The sequence below is a fragment of the Leptonychotes weddellii genome, chromosome 1 (genome assembly GCF_054177405.1).
Source record: "Leptonychotes weddellii isolate Sample4059 chromosome 1, ASM5417740v2, whole genome shotgun sequence".
NCBI lineage: Eukaryota > Metazoa > Chordata > Mammalia > Carnivora > Phocidae > Leptonychotes > Leptonychotes weddellii.
The window spans coordinates 119,396,365-119,402,692 of NC_138369.1; the positions used below are offsets into that span (position 1 = coordinate 119,396,365).

The following is a 6,328-nucleotide window of genomic DNA, read 5'->3' on the forward strand; positions in this document are numbered from 1 at the left end:
TTAAAAAAAAACCCTGGAAAACTGAGACAGTCACAATTGTAGACACCATCTTGGGTTTTTCCTAATATAGTTGATTATCAGTCCATACTGTATCTTCTGCATATTTATGACAGCACGTTTTAACCTTAGCACTATTGCCATTTTAGACCAGATCATTCTTTGTTGTACAGGGGTGTCTTGTGCACCGTAGGATGTTTAGCAGCGCCCCTGACCTCTACCCATTAGAAGCCAGGAGCACCTCCACCTCAGGGATGACACTCAAAGCTGTCGCCAGACATTATCATAGAGTCCTAGGGGTCAGAACCGCCCCGGCTCAGAACTACCGATCCCTGATAGCCTCATGAGCATCTCTTTGCAAGCAATTCGCTCACCGGGGCATAGCACCTGCTCCTGTTTATTTCTTGGTCAGACTGGCAATTTTAGGACAGAAATCACATTTGTAAGGAAAACTACCTTAGACTTTTTAACAACTTATTTAGGCCACGGGAGAATAGCAATTTCAGATCAGAAATGTGAGCAGCAAACTAGGCCACAAACAGTGCAACATCAGTAATTTCTTAGGCTCAATTAGCCTGCCTATATTTTTTATTTCTGTTTCCTGACGACTGTACAAAAATGTACGCTTAGTTGTTATAATTTCATTGTAACTAAATTATGCGAAAAATATATTCATCTTCATTCTGGAGTAACACATGGGAAAGGTACACTTAAAACTGTTAAGCCTTTGGGTTCCCAGGTCTGCTTTGAAGCCTGGCCACATATATATATATCATGCAAACCCTATCTGATAAAAATACAAGTGAGAAGAACCCATCACACCTGCCTGGGGAACTATGTTTCAAATATGCCAGGTATCTTTATTTCTTTGTTATCTATAAAGCCAGTACAGTATTACTACTTGTCAAGAAAAGTTCAAATCAATAAGACTAATTAATAGTTTAGTACAGTAGGACCTCCACATCCAAGCATCACGGGCATTATCAGCTGAAGGGGCAAAGAAGGCAGAACTTCAAGCCTCCCCTCCAATCCTCCAGCCCCAAGACCAGAGAAAGATGTGTCCGGCAAGGACAGAGAGGTGAATAAAACACCCGGAATGGAGGTTGGTCTTTTCTATTCTTGGCTGGGGGACTGGTGGTTACTGAGTTCAGGAGGCTGTGCCTGACAGGCACTCAAGAAATGCCTGTTGTAGGATGCTGATTAAGTTCATTCTGGCTCAAGTGACCTCTGGTTTAGTTATCCAGTTGTCACACTGTAGAAGTTCCTAGAAATTCTTCCTCAGACTCACAGGGTTCAGGACTTTATTTAGTCCAAAGGAGGGACTCCATGAAGCCTGACTTTGGGACTTCTGTAACCACCCTGTCCTTCCCCCTGCTCCCTGCCACCTCCCCCCGACCCCCGCCAGCCCTACCCTCCTCTTTCTTTTCCTCCTTTGTGCTTCTTCAAAAATTTGTTGCTCTTTCTCTTCATCTCAGCTCTTCTACCTCTTTCTTTCTCTAGTCCTGTCTTCTCCAAAGCTCTGTTTTTCTTCCTTGAAGTGTAGTAAAAGAAAGAGAAATGTAGCTGGGAGACAAAGATGTGCAGAATACTGCACTCCAGATTCCATCTGCTTCTACAAGTTACACCTATTAAGTGTGCTTACTCCGAGCTAGGGTGACAGCCCATTATCTGGTGATATGGGGATACAGATGCAAAGAGGAAGGCACAGAAGAAAAAAATAGTAAAAACGGCCAGATGAGAAACTAAGTTTAGTAAACATCTTTCAAACATCAATTAATTTTAACATTATATTGTTTGATATTCTTATAGCACATACTTAACAGGAGAAAACAAACTTGTATCAAGGATTTAGTTTTGTAAAGAGTCCAGAAGGGTTTGTACGTCGTTCCATTCCCCAATAACTTCTGCCCTGTGGCATACTGAACTGTGAGTGTATATTTGTAATGATAACCCTGCAGCATCACAAGATCGTGAATTACCAGAGAAATTCAATGATGTCTGCTATACTGTACTTACTAAGGGAATAAAACAAACTAACATACTGCAATAGCAAGGACTGAAACCAAGGGGGGTTCCTGGCCACTTAGCCCGGAAATTCAATAACCACTATACTCTGTTCTCTGAACAGTCTTTTTTAATTAAGGCTTTACTCTGTTATTTAAAAAATAAATAGATGAGAACTTTTAAAACGTAAATCTCTAAAATGAAAAGATATTCAGAGAGAGACAGGGCTTGCAGAATAGAAAGTAGAGAGAGTAAAAGAAAAATCTAGATATAATCCAGCAATTCCACTTCTGGGTATATACCCAAAAGAAATGAAAGCAAGGTCTTAAAAGAGAGTAGCTGCAAAACCATGTTCATAGCAGCGTTATTCACATTAGCCAAAAGGTGAAAGCAACCCAACCGCCTGTCGACAGATCAATGGAAAAACAAGATGTGGAATATACAAAGAATATTATCCAGCCTTAAAGAGTAAGGAAATCCATGCTACAACATGGATGAACCTTGAAGACATTACTGTATGATATCACTTATATGAGCCACTTAGATTAATCAAATTCATATAGGAAGAAAACAGAATAGTGATTGCCTGGGGCCAGTAGATAAGAGAGAACAGGGAGCTATTTAATGGGTATAGAGTTTCAGTTTTGCAGGATAAAGACAGTTCTGGAGATGGATAGTGGTGATGGTTGTACAACAATATGAATGTAACTGATACCACTGAACTATACACTTTAAAATCATTATGATGGTAAATTTTATATGTATTTTACTACAATTTTTAATACTAAAAAAACCTGTGTAATTCACTATATTAACAAACTGGAAGGGAAACTCCATATGATTCAGAATATATAAAGAATTCTTACAACTCAATAACAGAAAACAAGCAGCCCAATTTTTAAAAGGAGTGAGGCCAGGGTGCCTGGGTGGCTCAGTCAGTTGGGCTTCCAACTCTTGATTTCAGCTCAGGTCATGATCTTGGAGTCATAAGGTCATGATCTTGGGGTGGTGAAATCAAGCCCCACATTGGGCTCCCCAATCAGCAGGGAGTCTGCTTGGGATTCTTTCTCTCCCTTTCCCCTCTTCCTGCTCATATGCTCTTGCATGCTCTCTCTCTCTCTGGGGTAAATAAATCTTTAAAAAAAAAAAAAAAGGAGTGAGGCTATACAAGGGCAATGCCAGGAATCCTTATAGCGATGGAAATGTCTGTAATATGACTACATCACTATCAATATCTTGGTTATGATAATGAACTACAATTTTGCAACTGTACTTGTTACTAGGGGGAAGAAGGTAAAGAATACATGGAATCTCTGTATTTTTCATAAAACTACATGTGAAATCTATCATTTTTTTTCAAAATAAAAAATATAATTTAAAACAATGGGGAAAAAATCCCCATAGAAGTGATGTTGCACTTTTCAATGCATTTTATCAGGAGGTAACATGCTGCTGTTACAGATGATGATAACTTTGCACACTTGTTTAATGTGTCTAGGTTTCTCAATAAAGTAAGTGTTTTTCCTTTATATCTTAAGTACCTTGTGAAGAGAGAACTTTGAGACTATGCAAATATCCCATTTGTCACCATACTTTGACCTACTAACTTTAGCATGCACAGGTGGGTCTGGTCTGCAATAATCACTACTATGGTGTTTGTCCAACAGTTATTTCCTATTTCCATCATTACTTCTATATTAATTAGAATTCTATGTAAGCAAGAGCTGTTCCTTCTCCTTCAGTTATTTTTTCAATTATTTAAATTAAGCATGATTCACAATTTATTTTGTTCTGTGGATTGTAATCCATTACTATCATTATTTACTTTGCTGTTCAAATGTCCCATATTTAACTCTGGGAGCTCCTTCAAGTTAGTACCTGTGTCCTCTCAACATGCCCCCATCCTTTTTTGGAGCCTTCCTTGCTTTCTGGTACTATAAGAGGTTACTGGCTTATCTTGTAATTCCCTGCCCCAGTCCAGGAATCAGCCATTTCTCCAAGGAGCCCTAGAGTTCCTTTTCTTAAGAACTTAAACACATTCTTTCTTTTCTTTTTTCTTTTTTAATTTTATTTATTTGACAGAGAGAGAGCCAGAGAGCAAAAGCAGGGGGAGCAGCAGAGGGAGAGGGAGAAGCAGACTCCCTGCTGAGCAGGGAGGCCAACAGGGGCTGATCCCAGGACCCTGAAATCATGACCTGAGCTGAAGGCAGACGCTTAACCAACCGAGCCACCCAAGGTGCCCCCTAAACACATTCTTAAGCTTGTTGTCAAAATAGTCCTGGGAGGCAGCCTTAGCTTGCTAATGACTCATTCACTCACTAAATTCATCCATAGGAAAGTGAATATTAAACTTCATTACAGTACTTAATTCCCATTAAAAAATTATATAAAAAATAAAAATAAACGTCACAAACCCATCAATTTATCTGGAATCTTTTCAAGGGCGCTGAAACCATTTTCTCAATAATGAAACTGACTACACAACACTAAGATCACAAAAACCAACTGTGATCCATAAGTGAAAAATAAATTTCAGGGGCGCCTGGAGTGGCTCAGTTGGTTAAGCATCTGCCTTCGGCTCAGGTCATGATCTTGGGGTCCTGGGATCAAGCCCCAGCTCCTTGCTCAGTGGGGAGCCTGCTTCTTTCTCCCTCTTCCTCTGCTGCTCCCCCTGCTTGTACTCTCTCTCTCTCTGTTAAATAAATAAAATCTTGGGGGGAGGATCAAGATGGCAGAGGAGTAGGAGACCTAAATTTCGTATGGTCCCAGGAATTCAGCTAGACAGGGATCAAACCATTCTGAACACCTACAAACTCAACAGGAGATCGAAGAAAAGAATAGCAGCAACTCTCTGAACAGAAAGCGACCATTTCTGGAAGGTAGGACATTTGGAGAAGTGAATCTGAGGTGATATTTGCAAAGATAGACCATGGGCGGTGGGGGGCAGGGAGCCTCCTTCAGCTGGTTACCGGCAAATGATAGAGCAGCGGAGCACAAAATCGGAAATTTTAGAAGTCGGCTCCACTGAGGGACGTCGCTCCAGTGGCTAAGTGGGGGGTGGAACCCTCGCTGAGACAGTGTGGTCTCAGGACCCTCAGGGTCACAGAGAGACCGGGGGTGCCTGAGTGCGGCAGAGCTCCCAGGTATCGGAGTGGGGAAGCCGGCTGCAGAGACGGAGCCGAGGCGCAGGCTCTCAGCTTGGGGTTGCCATAAACCGTGATCCACAGCACAATCGGGCCACTGTTCCTCCAGCAGGGACCCAACAAGTGGCAGATCCAGGGAGATTCCCCTTCCTCCCCTGGGAGGAGTGGCGCAGGAGCGCACCGCAGGGATCTGCTGGGTTTGGAGACTCCAAACCAAGTCAGGTACCAGAGATAGAAACGCTCGGTCACAGGCCGGGTGAGCACGGAGTGCGGCCAGAGACCGGGGAGACGGGAGTGACTGACTGCTTTTCTCTGGGGGCTCACTGAAGAGCGGGTCCCCAAGTTCTCGGCTCCTCCAGGGCAGAGATTGGGAGGCCGCCATTTTCACTCTCGTCCCCTGAAGCTGTACGGAAAGCTTGCAGGGAACAAAAGCTCCCGAGAGCAAACCCGAGCAGATTACTTAGCCTGGACCGGCAAGGGCGCGGCAATTCCGCCTCCAGCAAAGACATTTAGGAACCACGGCAACAGGCCCCTCCCCCAGAAGATCAGCAAGAACAGCCAGCCAAGACCAAGTTTACCGATCAATGAGAACGGCAGAACTCCAGCGCTAGGGGAATACTGCACATAGAATCCATGGCTTTTTCCCCCCTGATTCTTTAGTCTTTCAAAGTTAATTTTTTTAATTTTCCTTTTTTTTTTTTTTAATTTTTCTTTTTCCCTTTTTCAACCAACATCAATCCCTTTTCTAAAAATCTTTTTTATTTTTCACTTTTAGAGTCATATTCTATCCCTTCATTGTAGTTAACATTATTTTTGGTATATATATATTGTTCTCTCTTTAAAATTTTGGGATACAGTTTCTTCTAAAAGGCGAAAATATACCCTAAATCTCTAGTGTATGGCTTTGTTCTAGTCTCCCGCCTGATCACATTCTCTCCCTTTTTTTATTTTAATTTCTCTTCTTTTTTCAACCAACTTATCAATTCCTTTTATAAAATCTTTTACAATTTTCATCTTTACAGTCATATTCCATCCCTTCATCATATTTATCCTTATTTTTGTACATATACAAGTTTTTCTTTCTTTAAAATTTTGGGAGGCAGTTTCTTCTAACAGACCAAAATATGCCCAAAATCTAGTGTGTGGCACTGATCGGTTCACCAGCCTGATCATATTCGTTTTTT

The 6,328-nt window shown here is 41.6% G+C and overlaps 1 protein-coding gene across 1 annotated transcript in view; it reads right to left on the minus strand.

The window, feature by feature from the left end:
- The window catches only part of C1H3orf70 (chromosome 1 C3orf70 homolog), a 77,819-nt gene that overhangs the window by 5,928 nt on the left and 65,563 nt on the right, over positions 1–6,328 (minus strand). The window lies entirely within an intron of this gene.